Below are 17653 nucleotides of genomic sequence, written 5' to 3'. Positions count from 1 at the left end.
GGGCTTCCTGTGGGGACAGCCCCACACAGACACCATATCCCAGAGTTACAGGAGCAGGGCTTCCTGGTCCTCAGGTGGGCCCGGAACGCAGGACAGACACAGGGACCCAGACCAGGGAGACAAATGCCTGCCTGGCTGCCCAGCTTCCTCCCTGTGCGGGCACTGTGTCCAGCTGGTAATGCGATGGGAAGGTAGGGAACGGAACCGGGGTTTCAGTTTCCCTCAGAGACTCTGGCTTCCCAATTCCTGTAATACTCATCGAGGACGACAGCCAGAACTAAAGACCGGAGAGCTGCACGGAGGCTGAAATGTGAGAGTACACACACAGACACACACACAGGCGTATGTGCAAGCACACACGTATGCACGCATACAGATATGCATGCCTACAGACGCGCATGCATACAGACACACACACATGCACGCACACATGTCCTGGTCGTGCAGGGGGAGCTGACCTCCTGCAGGGGACAGGGCCACCCCAATGGCCTCGATCCTCCAGCCTCACCGCAAAAGTCGGCATGTCATGGAAACTGGTCATGGCCTCTGATCTGTCACTGAGACGAAGCACCTCATGGAAAGAACAGGCCTGTGCTGAACAGAGAAACTGGGGCTGGGGGTCCTCAGATCTCCTGGCACCCACGCTCTGCCCCTGCCCCACGACTGCCTGGAGTCCCGGCCTCCCGCCTGCTCAGCCCCGTGCACCATCTGCAAGGGTCCCTGCGGGGAGCTGCAGGGCAGCCCTGCTCCCCATCAGTGAATTGGGGCGATTAGGGTTTGCCCCTGACCCAAGGCCCCACCAGGATCCCAGTGAGACTGTAAGATGGGCTTGTTCCCGCCTTCTCAGGGGGAGGTTAAAGCAAAACGTCGGCCTGAACAGAGGCAGAACGCTTGCCAACCACATCTGGGGAATACAATTAAGCTACAGCAGAACCACTGCACTTTGCAGATGTGCTGCCCTGCGGGGCCCACATGGAATCCAAAGGCATGCAACCTGCTCCTCAACTGAGTATCTGCTGCAAAATGGTGAAGCAGCTGCCTCCCCGACACCCCTCTCCCCACCCCCACAGGCCCTGGGAGTCAGCCATGCTCACGTCCTCCTCTGCCTTCCACTCCCACCAAGCCAACCCCCCTCCAGGTCTACCAGTCCTACTGACACCCCCGGGCCCTCCCTCTCTAGAACCTTCCCCTGCACCCACCACCACGTCAGCATCCTGACCACCATCCCTCAGGACGCCTGAGGGGCAGTCAGCTCCCTTAACTCCCTCTCCAGCCGTCCTCTCCCGGCTCCGTCTCCCTGGGGACCCCACAATTTGCCACAGGGCAGCACCTGTGCAGCCACCTGCCCTGCTGCCCTCTGACACATCAGTCCAAACCAAACCTCCCAAGAGGGTTTGGGGAGAAGGTCCAGCTTCCTGTTTACCTGGTTAAGTCACTGCCTCCAGGGAGCCCTCCCTGCTCCTTTCTATTCTGCCTGGGAAGTCACCTCTCACACCCTGGTGTCCTTCTCTGGCCCCCAAAGCCTAGCAGGGAGCACGGCTCACCCTCCACAGTGCTCTGGGGTCCTTTTATTTTATTTATTTTTTTATGTGTGTACGGGCCACATATTTTTTATGTGCGTACGGGCCACTACCACGCCCGCTCCCCTTCACAAAGGAAGGACTCATGGGGGACTTTCACGGTGAGCACTTGCCACTGCGGAGATGCTGGGCAAGGGCCAGACACCAGGGGCCAAGCCTCATCTGCCCGCCCACCTTCCCTGCTCAGGCACCCACTCTGCACCTCCTCCCCCCAGCCCGAAGGCTGCCTGGCGGGGCTCCCCATCCACCCAGGATCTGTTCTCCATCCCAACATGCCTATTGGCCCATGAAGTCAGGGAGCACATTGAGTCCATCTTTTCCTCCAGGGACTGGCCCATCCTGGGTGGAGACTGGCACCTCTTTTCGACAAAGGGCCGGATGGGCATTATTTTCAGCTTTTTGATTCCTAGAGCCTCTGTCCCAGCTACTCGAGCCCAGCATGGTAGCTCAAAAGCAACCACAGATGACGTGTGAATGGATGAGCATGGCCGTTTGCCAACATAACTATTTACAGGATGGGCACTGGGCTGCAGGCCAAGCCCTGTGCTGGGGGCCCAGGGGGACGGCCAGCCCAGACACCCAGTGGCAAAGGCACGATCCATGCTAAACGCAACACCGGATGCACCAGGAGGCCAAGGAGGCCGGGAGGGGAAGAAGAGAGAGAGCTGCCTCATGGGGTAGCCGTGAGTGCTCACCCTCTGCGGAGCCAGCTCTTAGAGGCACCCACCGTGTGGGTCACAGTCACCCTCAGCTGGGGCCCTGGTGGGGACTCTGCTCTCCTGCCCTTAGCAGGGAAGTGAGGTACAAGGTGGTTCCAGAAGCCCAGGCCAGGCGAGGTGTTCCCGATGTGACCCACTCAGCAAGCAACCCCGGAGTGTCCAGTGAACACTAAATACACCGCAGCAATCCTACACAGCCACAGGACGCCCAGGCCCTGGCGAGGGCTCTTTGCGTGGATGATGTTACTGGCTCGGGGTGCACCAGACACCCGCCTAGCTCGTTCCCGGGTCCATTTCTGCCACTACCAGTCTAATCGAAGCCGTGCCCACCCCACCCCACCCCACCCCCATCCTGACCTCTCCACAGCCTCCCACCCCTTTACCCTGCTTCCGTTCTTGCTGCCTGGGGTAGAGACTGCTGGCTTCCTGTCTCAGCATCCACATCCCTTCATTCTCACTAACATTATCTTGATTTTACCTAGGATGGCAGTGTGGCCAGCTAACCATGTCTCCCAGCTCCCCTGGCAGCAGTTCTGGCCAAAGAACTGTGGACAGGGCTTCCCTGGTGGCGCAGTGGTTGAGAGTCTGCCTGCCGATGCAGAGGACACGGGTTCGCGTCCTGGTCCGGGAAGATCCCACATGGCACGGAGCGGTTAGGCCCATGAGCCATGGCCGCTGAGCTTGCGCGTCCAGAGCCTGTGCTCCTCAACGGGAGAGGCCACAACAGTGAGAGGCCCATGTACGGCAAAAAAAAAAAAAAAAAAAAAAAGAACTGTGGACAGAAGTTATTAGGTAGAAATTCCAGGAAAGCTCTCTAAAGGAGGCTGACTCAGCTAGTGTTGGCATTTTTTTTTTTTTTTTTTTTTTTTTTTGGTCTTCAGCCTTTCCTCCTTTTGCTGCCTGGAACTCAAATTTGATGGCCGGAGCTCTGCCAGCCACCTTGTGAATATGAAGATAAGAGTCTCATTCTGAGAACAGCCAAGTGGAAATCCAGAAGAACTGGGGACCCTCACAACATACTGGAGACTTTACACCTGCTTTCTTCTGTCTAGACTTGATAATAAACTATTAATCTCTTTACATTACTGTTTTTTTCAGATCTTTGTTACCAGCAATCAGATACAATTCCAAACAGATACAACCTCCCAGTGACACATTTACCAAACAGCAGCAGCAGACAGAATAATGTTTTTAATGTAAATCAGAGCATATCATTTCCCTACGTGAAACATTTCTCACTCAGATTAAACCCAAGCACACAACCTTGGTTGACCTTCTATCCAGCCTCTCCTGTTTCATGTTCCCTCCACCTTTCTGTCCCAGCCATTTCTGGATGTGCGGAGCCTGGCCCATCTGCTAGGCTGTCTTCCCGCTGCTTGGCAAAGCAATTCAGAACGTTTCCAAATGTGTCTGTACCAGAGATCATGTGTGTAAATCCCACGGCACAGTCTCATTAATTTACCAGAGAAGACTTTCTCTCTGTATGATTGATCAGTGACTGGCAGTGCCTCCCCAAAGCTTCTCTGCTCCGAGCTCCCAAACAGGTAAGGTTTCTAGGAATGCTCCAAATCAGGGCAGGGAGAAGCTCAGTGGCTGCCGGGGTCAGAGCGGAGTGAGGGGTGAACAGGCAGAGCTCAGAGGATTTCTACCACTCTGGAGTGAGACGTTGATGTGGAGGAGGGGACAAGATATATGGAAACTCTATGTACTTTCTGCTCAATGTCACTATGACTCTAAAACTGCTCTCAAATAGAAAGTTTATTTAAAAAACCCCACCACACACCAGCACAGAGAGGTCTTTCCTGAGCACAAAAGGAGCATGTGTGAGGCCCTGTCCCAGTGTGCCCACAGCCTGGGGTGGCCTTCTGGCTGCGGGGCACAGATGTGAGGCCCACTGGGATGTTTCATTTCCCCTCAAACATCATCATGGAGCCCAGTCTCTGTTGGAGGGAAATGGTTTGCAAGGATCCAACGGCAAGAACAAATTCCTACTTGAGTCGCTGACAGAAGTCACTCCTCTGGGACATCCCATGACACGCACTGCAACCAGGCTTAGAACCCAGAGGTGGGAGATGGGAGAATCCCTCTTTGGAAACTGGTGCCCAGAACACAGAGATTTATCTCAACTCCCTCCTCATACCCAGTAAAATTCTGACATCCTAAAAGGACATAAACCCATACGGATAAAAATGGGGAGAGGGTGATAGCCCACGCGGACGTTAACAAACCTGGGAAACTAGAAAGAAAACAGGTGAGCAAAAGCAGTGGTGTACTGGCAAACCTTAACAACTGGCTCTCCAAGGGGGCAGGGTGCCCTGCTTTGTAGTGTATGCCGATCCCTGGGGTGCAAATGCTGCTTTCAAGCTTCCAGCATGATGCCACTGAACACAGAGACAGGACGAGATGCACGGTAGCACACCAGTGCACGGTAATTCCACCACACAGATACAACAGGCATGTGGCCTCAAGAGCAGGTAATAGTACAGGAAATAGTAAAATGCACGGGAAGCAGTGGGTTTTGAGTATGTTTACCTTCACTTGTATTTTTAATACAATTTATTTAAGTCCACATAATTTAGTGTTTGATAATGGCTGTGTTCAGTAGCACACCGCTGCTAGTAATTAATTGCCGTTGTGGACAAACAGAGCTGAAACTGGAGCCTGTGAGAGGAGAAGTCACAAGGAAACCTGAGAAAATGAAAGCGACCTTAGAAATTAAAATCTTGATTAAGGCAACAAAATGTTCAGCTGAAGGACTGGAAGATAAAATTGAGGAGGTTTCCTAATAGTTGAACAATGTGACAGAGAAAAACAAAGGGAGAGAAAAGAGAAGAAAGCTAGAAGATGGATTCAGGAGACCCATGTCTAACTGACAGGAGTTCCAGAAAAGAGTGAGCATACAAGAAGTTACCAGAGAAATAATAACAAGAAAATGTCCAAAATAAAAACCCCACAGGTTTATAGAATGGAAGAGCCCAGCAGTGCAGTGAATGAAGAAAGGCTGCAATAGAGCCCTGGGAGACAAAGGGGGAGATTCTGAAAGCTTCCAGAGAGAAAACGGGCTCCAGACAATGACCTCTCAAGAGCCACGCCAACAGCTAGGAGGCAGCACAATGCCTTTAAAGTCTCAAAGAAGGAGGACTGCTCATGCAGACTCTCAAATCAAACCCAATTATCAGTCACCTGAGTGTAGCACAGAAACATCTCCCAAGCATGAAAGTTCTTAGAACTTCTACCTCCCTTACATCCTTTCTCAGAAAGCTACTGAAGGACTCACGCCACCAAAACAAGGGAGCTGTTTCCCTGGTCTTCCTGAGAAGGAAGAAGAGCTGGGGGACAAGAGACAAGGTGTGCACCGTGGAGAAGGGGTGCAGGGGGCAGGAGACAGAGGCCGAGAGGGTGCAGGAAAGCTCGTGCAGAGTTACCGTGCGTTTGTGCGCTGAAATATAAGGGGAGCCTGAGGCTGAGTAACACATTCATAGATAGAAAATGAAGCACACACACTCAAAATGAAGCAGTTACTAACCCCAGAGAAAGCAAAAGTGAAACTTGAAAGGAAATGTGATCAAAGCATACTTATTATGGCCCAGCTTTGAGCAATACTGACATGGCACCAATAACAAAAACCGTGGAGCAACGTCACTGGGAGGGTGGGGGAACAGTGAGTGAAGGAGGACGTCAGAGAGCCCCCATCCTCACCTTCCATGGTAATACAGGATCTAAAATAGCAAATGCAGGAAATATCTGTACAAGCACTTTGAAGGAATATTACCCAAAATGGCTAAAACAGTCGCAGCTCACTGTCTCAGGGACAAAGCGACAAGACCGGAGCTCCTGTTTTCTCTCATAAGCTGTATAGTAATTATTTCAAGTTAAAATCATGCACATTAATCGCTCTGATAAAAGCTAATTAAATTTTTTTTAAAGAAATCAATGCTTTGATTCTTTGTAGCCTGGAAGACAGCAGTTCAGTGGGTGGAGAAGCAGGGGACACGGCCCCCTGCAGGCAGCCGTCCCAAGGACCAGGCAGAGCAAGATGTGCTTATGCAGCCACACTGGGGTTCATACATTTTTGCAGAAATAGGATTATTCACCAAGCGGCAGAAGTGCCCTGAGCAGCAGAACAGGAGTTAGTGTAAAATGAAGCTTCGACAGTGCCCGGCAACGGGACCTGGCCTCCCGTCCCTTCACTCGCCACAGATCACCCCCCAACCCCAGTCTCTGCATTGGCCAATCCCTCCTCCAGAACATTCTGAGACACCCCCCCCACCCCGCTTCCCCACCCAGGAGTTCCTGGTGGCTGGCTCCTTCCCACATGCACCCTGGCCCCAAGGCCACCTCCATCCTCCTCCTGCTTTATTTTCTTCATAGCAGGAGTAGGGACTTAATGCTCAACGATGTGGTCCCTTCTAGGGCCGGCAGAACCAGAGGAAATACAAACATCTCAGTTAGAAGACTAAGGCCAGAGCTGGAGAGAACCAAGGTGAGGCCCCAGTGGCAGAAAGTTTCGCACACATCATAGCCAGAATGAACAGAAATTTAGAACGGATTCACAGCTCCAGGACAGGCTGAGCTGCCTTAACAAATGGGCCCAGTGAGGCTTCCCTGGTGGCACAGTGGTTGAGAGTCCACCTGCCGATGCAGGGGACACGGGTTCGTGCCCTGGTCCGGGAAGATCCCACATGCCGTGGAGTGGCTAGGCCCGTGAGCCATGGCTGCTGAGCCTGCGCGTCCGGAGCCTGTGCTCCGCAACGGGAGAGGCCACAACAGTGAGAGGCCCACGTACCGAAAAAAAAAAAAAGATGGACAAACAAATGGGCCCAGTGAATTTCAGCGGAGGCGGGTGGAAGGGCCAGTCTCTCTCCTTCTAGGACCTGCAGGAATGACCACTGTGCACACGGGCTGCTCACACTGGTTTAGGTGAGAAGGGAAAACATTCTTCTTAATCGCCTTGAGCCTGTACCAACCCAGACACTGTCGTTAAGGAGCAGGGCGGGTGCTGAACTAGCCAGGGGGCCACTCACTCCCAGCCATTCACAGGCCCGCCCTGCCCACGGCGGCCTGAGGACGGGTACGAGTTCTTTCTGCAGAAGTTTCCCAGCATGGACTTCATCCAGCTCTCAACTGTCTTTACCTCATCAGCAGGCGCCAGACTCCCGATGGCCTCAATCAGACCCTGCGTCCCGTCCCCAGATGGTCTTTAAAAAAATCCACAAGAATAGCCAAAGGTCAGGAGGGTCCATGCCACACACAGTCGACTCCTCTCTGGGGAAGGGGTGTGAGGGATGCATGTTTTGCTTTATGACATTGGAAGGGTTTGATGTTTGTCCTTTTTCAATAAGCATGCATTGTTCCGTATAATTTAAAAGTGCTAAGCAAAGCACACAGCACACTCACACAGACACACAGCCACGGTGCACTCAACCGGGAACACTGGCTCGGCGATCGCTGTCACGTTAAGAATCGAAGCCTTAAATGTTCAAATGGAAACAACTGGACAAAGCGCCCACCCTCTGGCTTTCGTGGGCACTTCTGCTGGGAGTCAAGTGTCAGGAGTGTGCATTTGGCCTCCCCCATATGAAAGTGTCACAGTGAGACAGGAGCCCATTAGAAAGACAGGGTCATACAATGTCACACTCGTTACCTACACGTAATTGTGCTGGTTCAGGAGGAGTGCATGACCCCACTTTAAATGTCAGGAGAATGGAACCCAGAGGGGTCTCTGAACCCGGCACTCAGGGGCCTGTCAGTGCCTGTCATGCGGCAGCTTCCCACCCGAGCGACCCTGAATCAAGTCAGGGGGTTGGGGCAGAGAAAACAGGGTAAGGGCTATTTCATGAAACCGTACACACATCTGTGTACGTATGCTTGTGTGTGTACATACGTGTATTGTGTACCTGTGCACGTACACACATATATGTGTGCACCTTTAAGTGTATATCGGAGTATATGTGTGCACGTATGCATCTCTGCGTGACCTGTATATGCATGCATTCATGTATGTATGTGTACACGTGTCATTTGTATACATGTATCTATGTATATGCGTGTTCATCCATGCATGCACACACCTGTAGGTGTGTGCATGAGTAGGTGTGTGCATGTGCATCTGTGTCTGTTCATGTGTGTATGTGTGTGTACATGTGTGTATGTGCATGCCCATGCAGTGTGTGTGCTCTCTGTGGCAGCACAGAAATCCCGATCTAGCACTGCATTCCTAGATGTGACCGGTGACGAAAGGCTAGGGTCCTTTAAGGCAGGAACCATGGGCCGAGGGTACTGTCTGGGGTCTGTCACGCCTACCCACACCTTGGCTTCCCTTTCTGGGACCAGCTGTCTGTAGGGTCACAGAAGGGACACCACTCACTACCCCATGTAAGGCATCAATGCTGGCATCAACAACAGGATGCTAAACCAATGTTCAAAGTGTCTCCACTGGCATCCCCTGGAAACCCATGAAAGGGGAGCTCAGGTGACAGCTGTGGACAACTACTAGGGGAGCCTGTTGACGCTTCTTGTCTATGGGGTTTGCCCAGACAGGGCAGGTGAAGCCCCACTTACCCTCTAGGCCCTGTGGCCAGGACAGCGGAAGACACACAGCTAAATATACCTTCCCTTCCCAGCCAGGAGCAGAGAGCACAAGGGCCACCCTAAGACGATGCCCTGCCAGTGCTGGTGCCAGGCCCAGTGTCCCCATCCCCAGGCTGTCCCCCACCCTAGGCTCCCCTACCCTACCCCAGTCACCAGCCCTGCCCCCAGGCTGCACCCCACCCTCAGCTCCTCTCCCTACCCAATCCCCCAGCCCCAGCCCCAGGTTGTGCTCCCCCCCACTCCCCTCCCCACCCTCAGTGCTCTCCTCCCCCACCCCTGGCTGTGGTGCTGATGTCACCACCTTGCCAAATGGCCTTGCCCTCTCAGGAATCAGGAACAGGTTTCAGAAGCTCTCTGTGTCACACACACAACAAACAGTTTTTTGGTGGTGCTGGGTAAACTGGACAGCTACATGTAAGAGTATGAGATTAGATCACTCCCTAACACCATACACAAAAATAAGCTCAAAATGGATTAAAGAGCTAAATGTAAGGCCAGAAACTATCAAACTCTTAGAGGAAAACATAGGCAGGACACTCTATGACATAAATCACAGCAAGGTCCTTTCTGACCCACCTCCTAGAGAAATGGAAATAAAAACAAAAATAAACAAATGGGACCTAATGAAACTTAAAAGCTTTTGCGCAGCAAAGGAAACCATAAAGAAGACCAAAAGACAACCCTCAGAATGGGAGAAAATATTTGCAAATGAAGCAACTGACAAAGGATTAATCTCCAAAATTTATAAGCAGCTCATGCAGCTTAATAACAAAAAAACAAACAACCCAATCCAAAAATGGGCAGAAGACCTAAATAGACATTTCTCCAAAGAAGATATACAGACTGCCAACAAACACATGAAAGAATGCTCAACATCACTAATCATTAGAGAAATGCAAATCAAAACTACAATGAGATATCATCTCACACCAGTCAGAATGGCCATCATCAAAAAATCTAGAAACAACAAATGCTGGAGAGGGTGTGGAGAAAAGGGAACCCTCTTACACTGTTGGTGGGAATGTAAATTGATACAGCCACTGTGGAGAACAGTACGGAGGTTCCTTAAAAAACTACAAATAGAACTACCATACGACCCAGCAATCCCACTACTGGGCATATACCCTGAGAAAACCATAATTCAAAAAGAGTCACGTACCAAAATGTTCATTGCAGCTCTATTTACAATAGCCCGGACATGGAAGCAACCTAAGTGTCCATCATCGGATGAATGGATAAAGAAGATGTGGCACATATACACAATGGAATATTACTCAGCCATAAAAAGAAACGAAATTGAGCTATTTGTAATGAGGTGGATAGACCTAGAGTCTGTCATACAGAGTGAAGTAAGTCAGAAAGAGAGAGACAAATACCGTATGCTAACACATATATATGGAATTTAAGAAAAAAAAATGTCATGAAAAACCTAGGGGTGAAACAGGAATAAAGACACAGACTTACTAGAGAATGGACTTGAGGCTATGGGGAGGGGGAAGGGTAAACTGTGACAAAGCGAGAGAGAGGCATGGACATATATACACTACCAAACGTAAGGTAGATAGCTAGTGGGAAGCAGCCGCATAGCACAGGGAGATCAGCTCGGTGCTTTGTGACCGCCTGGAGGGGTGGGATAGGGAGGGTGGGAGGGAGCGAGACGCAAGCGGGAAGAGATATGGGAACATATGTATAATGTATAACTGATTCATTTTGTTGTGAAGCTGAAACTAACATACCATTGTAAAGCAATTATACTCCAATAAAGATGTTAAAATGAAAAAAAAAAACAGTTTTTTGTTTCAACTTCAGTTTCCCCAGGACTTAGAATGGATCCCAGGAGCCAGGCTCAGCCTTAGAGTTGAGTCCAGCTGGACGCTCCCTGCTGCCCCAATGGAAAAGCGTCCAGGACACCGGCTTTCCCCTCCAGCCGCCCCGCAGGGGCAAACAAGCTGGTCAGGATGTCCCGACACACCTTAACCCTCGTTCTCTCACCTAAACCCAGGCACGTGTGTGTCACAAATGTGCCGATGGAAGCCAGGAAGGAGAAAAAGGGCGGCAGGGTGACAGATGTACATACCAACCAATTAATCAGCAATCAATCAGCAGTGATGATGCTGAGAAGGGCATACGCAGGGCAGGTGCAGGGCAGCGGAGACCCTGAAGCACAAAGGCCAGAGGAGGGAAGGATCACACCACCTTGTGTGACATCATTCTACCCTTCACAGTCACACTGTCTCTTTGGAGGGCGTGTGGCACCCTCGCATAGCGTGTGCATGTGTCTCTGAGCCCGGACAACTTAGCACCAGGGAATACAAAATAACCTTCCTCCCTTGGCCTGATTCTTCCTGTCGGCCCACCCCCAGGGAGGAATATCTGTTGTCCAGGGGCTGCTGGCGTAGTAGGGAGCTCAGCTCCAGATGTGCCCCCAGGCTTGTTTCCCAAGGGCTGGAGGACACCGTGGGCACCAGGAGATATTTTAAATGTCACTAAAACTGGTGCTTCAATCCCCAGTTTGACCTGTACAGAGAGCAAACTTAGATAAATGATACTGTTGAAAAGTTCTGCCTTAACTGGAATTTATTTGCATTCTTTTTTTTTTTTTTTTTTTTTTTTTTGCGGTACGCGGGCCTCTCACTGCTGTGGCCTCTCCCGTTGTGGAGCACAGGCTCCAGACACACAGGCTCAGCGGCCATGGCTCACGGGCCCAGCCGCTCTGCGGCATGTGGGATCTTCCCAGACCGGGTCACGAATCCGTGTCCCCTGCATCGGCAGGCGGACTCTCAACCACTGTGCCACCAGCAAAGCCCTATTTGCATTCTTAATTTTCTCCTTACCTTATAAAACTCTCCTACCTTCCAAAGTAACTCCAAGGGTGCTTAATAAAGAAACAAAGTAATAAAGAAATGTAAATTAAAATAAAATACCTAATTATCCCCCACAAGACAGAGAAATTTAAGATTGCTGCTAGGGGTGCTGGTGAAGGGTTGGAGGATTTCTGAAGGCGATTCTGAATTTCCAAATGGCTCCTACTTCCTAGCTAGTCTTGGGCAGCTATCCTATGGACCAGTCCAGTGTGCAGAGCCATGTGGACGAGGACAGCCCACGAGGGCACCTGGAGGGATGTGCCTCCACCGGCGGGCCTAGTTAGCAGACATGTGCAGGACACTGAAGAAGCTAGGCAGGAACCACCAGGAAGCACACAGCTCCCTGACCACATGGAAGGGCAAGGGCAGAACATCAGGCCAAGATGACCCATGTGTGTCCAGGGAGGAGGTGCCAGTCCACATACACATATGCACACACACACACAGATGCACACATGGACACAGACACACATGGATACAGACACACATGGACACACACACAGAGACACACAGGTGCACATATAGACACACATGGACACAGACATACATCCAACTGTTAACAGTGATTATCTCTGGGGAGGGAGAACAGCCAGGGAACTCACTTTTTAATGTTTGTTTTTAAAACAGTGAATAATGTTTATAATGCTTTGTAAAAAATTAATACATTAAAAATGTATGTCTCCTCTACACTAGACTCAAGTCAGTGAACAAATATTACATCCAGCACATCAACCTGTGCACTGGTATGTAATGTTCCACAACCCAGCCCATTTCTTGGTGTCTATTCTTGCCATTTTATTTTTTTTGCCCTTTTGCACTTACATAGAAATGAGAAGGGGCTTCTTTTCCTGCATGCTTTTTATGACCACAAGGTAAAAGTAACAGAAGTCTATTCTTGCCATTTCTTTGCCCTTTTTGCATTTACATAAAAATGAGAAGTGGCTTCTTTTCCTGCATATACTTCATGCTTTTTATGACCGCAAGGTAAAAGTGAGAGTCCACCCTCTTAGACTTTTACATTGGAATTCTCTAACAACTCAATATAGTACTGAACAGAAGAAACCACCCTTGTTTTCAATTACCTTATGTCCAAAGATTCCAAAATATTTCTTTAAAATAAAGTGTTCAGCAAACAAAATCCAAAGACAAATGATCTAGGGGAAAAAAACTAGGAAAAAACACTTGTAACATAAATGCCAGGGACTGGAATTCCTAATACGTGCAGTGATCTAATAAACTACAGAAAGAAAAGACCTAATAAACTACAGAGCCCTGGCCAAACAGAGCAGGTAATTAAAAATGTTATGTATATAACCAGCCAATAAACACAGAAAGTGCTAAGTATCCCTAGAAGTGAAGCTGTGTTTATTAAAACCACCCCCCACCCCAAAACTGGCATAACAAGTCCTCGTGACTGCCACGCATGGCAGACACCAAAGACTACACTGGCAGCAGGTGTGTGGAGAAGCTAGCAGAAATGACAACCCCGCCAGCTAATCCACAATACATGAGTAGCATAAAAGGATGAAGGGGAGGTACGGGCTTACTTTTTGTTTTTACAAATTAAACTGGCATTTCTCTTTCCTCTAAAACTGGAGATACACGGTGGACCACGTATTAATTGACCAAAATTAAGATTAATCACAAAATGACTCAGCTTCAGGGCAGATGACGTGGACAGCCATCTTTTTACACCAAACATCACTGATGACCGCCCCCATCCCCAAAAGAGAAGGTGGAGCATTTCAGTGCCTAGAGCAGGGGCCTGCAGCCCAGAAAGGGGGCAGGGGGAGGAGCACGGGGCAGAAAGGCAGTGGGGGAAGAAAAACAAACAGGCAGTGCCCCTACTGCCCTGTAGGCTTCCCTCAAGCCAGCCCCAAGGGGCAGCAGCCAAGTCCAGATCTTTGCCCCTAAGACAGCACAGGGACCAAGGACCAACCTTCGGCTGGATCCCACTGAGGCTTCTACAAGGTGTCATCTTTGCTAATCTGCGAGATAGGCTGAGAGACAAAGGGATTTTACTTGTATCTTGTGCCTCTCGATACTTCCCAATTGTTTCTAGGAAGGAGTCTTCAGAAATCTTGGCTCTGAAAATAATGGGAAATGAGAATATTTAAACAGTTAAACTGTCCACGTAAACTCAGCATCACTTCTGGAAAGGCCCTGAGAACAAACTCCTGCCTTCACTTCTGGAGCCCCACAGCTGACTCTCTGACCCAGGATGGCTTGGCACTTGTTCACTTGTGCAAACAGGAGGAGGTAGGGAGTGTGCAACTGTTCACCCAGGAACAAAGGAAGTGAAACCTGTTGGTCACCCAGGTGCCGGAGCTGGTCCCCAACCGCTGACCACCACCACTTCCCTGCAGAACAAGCCATTCAAATACAAGCCAGAGTCACTGTCAGCTGTGAGTCCATCAATCAAAAAAGTATCATCTGGGCTTCCCTGGTGGCGCAGTGGTTGAGAGTCCGCCTGCCGATGCAGGGGACACGGGTTCGTGCCCGGTCCGGGAAGATCCCACATGCTGCGGAGCAGCTGGGCCCGTGAGTCACGGCCGCTGAGCCTGTGCGTCCGGAGCCTGTGCTCCGCAACGGGAGAGGCCCGCGTACCGCAAAAAAAAAAAAAAAAAAAAAGTATCATCTACTGGCTATTGACTTCAGATATGTATCCTTTAGAATTCATCTTCATTGAAATCCAAAGGCACCAGGCGATGAAGGAAAAAGAGATACAGATAACATATTCACGAGAAAATGATTTCCTAAAAATCCCATTTAATTCCCTTTTTCTTTGTTTTTGATTATTGTTTATAAGCCAAACAGAAGAATTTCCACAGTGGTATAGCAAGTTCCTATATTGTATTTGTTACCCCTTCCCAGTGCAGGATAGAGCCCTCAAAATAGGAATCCCCAAGTCCAGTAAGATCACAAACTATCAGACAAAGAGAATCAGAATTGCAAAATCAGAGGTCACAGTGCAGGATTAATGAAGGTTTAGAGGCTGGTTAAATGGACGCTGACGCCTCTACAACTGCAAATGATCCAACATATTTTTTAAACCTCAGAATAAAGCTCTAGCATTTTTTTGTGGTTGGAATTATTTTTTTCTTTTGCTTCAAGGGTTTATACAATTATTGCCATTTTTCTGAAGACAGCTGAGAAGTAGGAGATGCTCCTTGGAAACGCTGTTGATGCCCCATCTCTCCCCCACAGTGCCCCCACACCCCGGGGAGCGGGACCATCATGCCTGCAGCCCAGACACCAGTTTGTACCCCACTCTTACATGTCCACCCAAGCACACAGTTTCCAGGGCCACCCAGGGCCCCTCAGTGCCCAACAACTCAAGTCAGCAGATGAAACCTCAAAGTGACAGGCAGAAATGGTTAGGATTCACCCGGCCTCACTGTGATGTACTGCCTAAGACTGGGTCTGGGTCTTTCCCACAGAAGCGACTGCTTCTGATGGCCAATTTATAAGCAAAAATATCTTCAGATGAGCAAGCAGGTAAGTGTCCTAGAAAAAGTTATATCCACGCAAGACACAGAACCTATCTCTTCTGTTTAAATGCTCTTCTGGGCAAGCAGCTGACACAACCGATGGACAGGCAATGGGCAAACCCAATGAACTATGGCATTTACCCGTTCACACGGGGCTTTCCTAGCACATGGGCAGGCGGGGCCCAGCAGCCACTGGGGACTGCTGAGAACTCTTAAGGAAAAAAGAAAGTGAGTCACCCATAAATAAGAGGTTTAGATAAATAATGTGAATACTAAGAATTTTAACAACAAAAAACTTCTCTCTTCTAGAGATTCAATAAGTCTTTGTCACTTTAATAAATAAAAGCCCAGAGCTGCTTGTTCTGTGGTTGGACAAGGTGCGTATCATATTCACCCTAATTTCATGGTTTTGAGCAACAAGTGACAGCAGGCTAGGGTTCCTGTGTGTGTGTCTTCAGCACCTCACACAATGCACTTGGACACTGGTGTCCTCATTTTCTGCCTTCAAGCCAAGCCTCCGTATCTACCCTCCATCAAAGAGCTTCTAGCCCCCAGGTTCCTGAGAGAAAATACTCGCTTCTGGCTCAGTCAACCGAGAGGCCCTGAGGGCCCCCAGTTGTCTGCACCCTTTACCACAGCAAGTTTTCTCCTTTCCCAACATAAAAACCCACAGGCTATAATTAGTTATCACCATACTGAAGAATGCAAAAGACATGCTCTGTACCGCAACTACTAACCATATCATTCTGACTACGCATCTCCTCTGACTATGCAAACCTGCTTATAATGCACATAATGTACAGTCCATTTGCAAAAGAAAGGAATGGAATCAATCAGAAGAGAGATTTTCCTCTGGTACACACAGGAGAAACCTGGCCTTTACCTCCCACCACACCCCCAATCCTGCAGGAGAGCATGGGAGCCCCGAGGCCCATGCCCCGATGGCAGTGGTCTCATGACCATTTATGACAAAAGTGCAGAGCCCAGGTAAAGGGGGTCTTCATCTTGCAGGCACCTTGCCTACATTCTGCCAATGTGACCTCACCTTCCGAAGGCCCCTTGCCTCAGCAGTAACCCGGTGTTCTCTTTAGTGCGTGGAGAAGGCACAAGTGGGATGGGGCCAGGCATGGGACTCTGTTGGGTCAGAACGACCTGGGTTCCAGGCTTGGCTTCTCCATTTTCCAGCCGTGTGTCCTTGGGGAAGTTACTGGGCTTTTCTGTGCCTCTGACTCCTCATCTAGAAAGTGGGCATAATAATAGTACCTACCTCATTTGGTTGCTGTAAAGATCCATGAGTAACTTATGTGAAGAGCTTAAAACAGTGTCTGGCAGCTTCCCAGCACTGCATAACTATCAACTATGACTCTTCCTACCCGTGAAGCGGAGCCAGTTATACCTGACTTGTTAATTACCTACCTTGAGAGACATACATATCAGCGTTCGGCATGTGTAAGCACATGCCCCATTCCCCATGACCAAGGCTCTACCAGCCTCCTCCTCTCACGGGGAATTCAGAGCTCAGAGCCTGGGTCTGCCTGGGGTCACATCCACAATCTCCTGGGAGCAGGGTCCCTGCTTCTGCGGTCGTGGATGGAGAAGCGGCCTCGAGCCTCATCTGCTGAACTTCCTCACTTCAGCCCAGAAGCCCACACTGGAGGTGTCTGGGCAGTGTGAAATGGGGAGATTCAATCAGCACTCCACCCACATGCCCTGTCTGGGGTGGGTTTGCACATTAGTGCAAGACACCATTTCCCACCTCTGAGAACGGCAGCAACGAGACAGGCTGGCTAAAATGTACAGTGATTAGGGGCCAGGGGCAGCATTCACATGCACTGGGGCAACTTCTCTGGGGGCTACTGGGTGACACCTGCCAAGATGCCATGTCCAGACCCTCTGACCCAGCAGTTCTCCATCAGGAATTCAGCTGGACACACCCCCATGTGTACAAGATGCCCAAGTACAGTATGAGGCTGCTGATAGGAAAACTCTGGAAACACCTAGAAGTCCATCAGTTCATGTGCATGTGGGCACATATATGTGTGTGTGTTTGTGTGTATACACACATGTATATACACTGCATATGTGTAAGCTGATTTGTGTATGAGCTGTGGCACATCTATAGGATGGAATACTACACAGCTGTTAAAAAAAATAAAGTGGTCACTGAGATGAAAGCATGTCCAAGATACTTAGTTCAGTAAAAATTAAGGTTCCCCACTGTTATAATATGTTCTCAATTGTGTAGACACAGGGTATGTAACCATTTGTACGTGCACATAATTTACTCAAAACTATTTGATTAGATCAGCACTTAATCAAGGATCTGCTGGCAGTGAGCGACTAGACAGTGGCTTTGGTCTGGAGTAGGGGTGTATTTCATTTTTTACTATGTGTATTCTTTAGTACTA

The 17653-nt window shown here is 49.6% G+C and overlaps 1 protein-coding gene across 13 annotated transcripts in view; it reads right to left on the bottom strand.

Moving 5' to 3' along the window:
* Positions 1–17653, bottom strand: part of SEMA4D (semaphorin 4D) — a 109012-nt gene that overhangs the window by 26316 nt on the left and 65043 nt on the right. For 3 of the 13 annotated variants that reach the window (XM_089912912.1, XM_089912913.1, XM_089912914.1), the window contains exon 2: positions 13694–13841. The exons of 8 other annotated variants lie outside the window; for them this stretch is intronic. The gene's annotated coding sequence lies outside the window, so the exon portion shown is untranslated. Of the gene's footprint in view, positions 1–13693; positions 16276–17653 lie in introns of those variants that run through there. 2 more of the 13 variants (XM_089912922.1, XM_089912921.1) reach the window with 2 other exon arrangements.

Source organism: Delphinapterus leucas, chromosome 6 (assembly GCF_059928025.1).
Source record: "Delphinapterus leucas isolate spDelLeu-1000000601 "Yukka" chromosome 6, BTC_Dleu_Yukka2, whole genome shotgun sequence".
Lineage (NCBI taxonomy): Eukaryota > Metazoa > Chordata > Mammalia > Artiodactyla > Monodontidae > Delphinapterus > Delphinapterus leucas.
The sequence above is the reverse complement of the archived record's forward strand: the minus strand, read 5'-3'. Positions and strand labels throughout refer to the sequence as shown.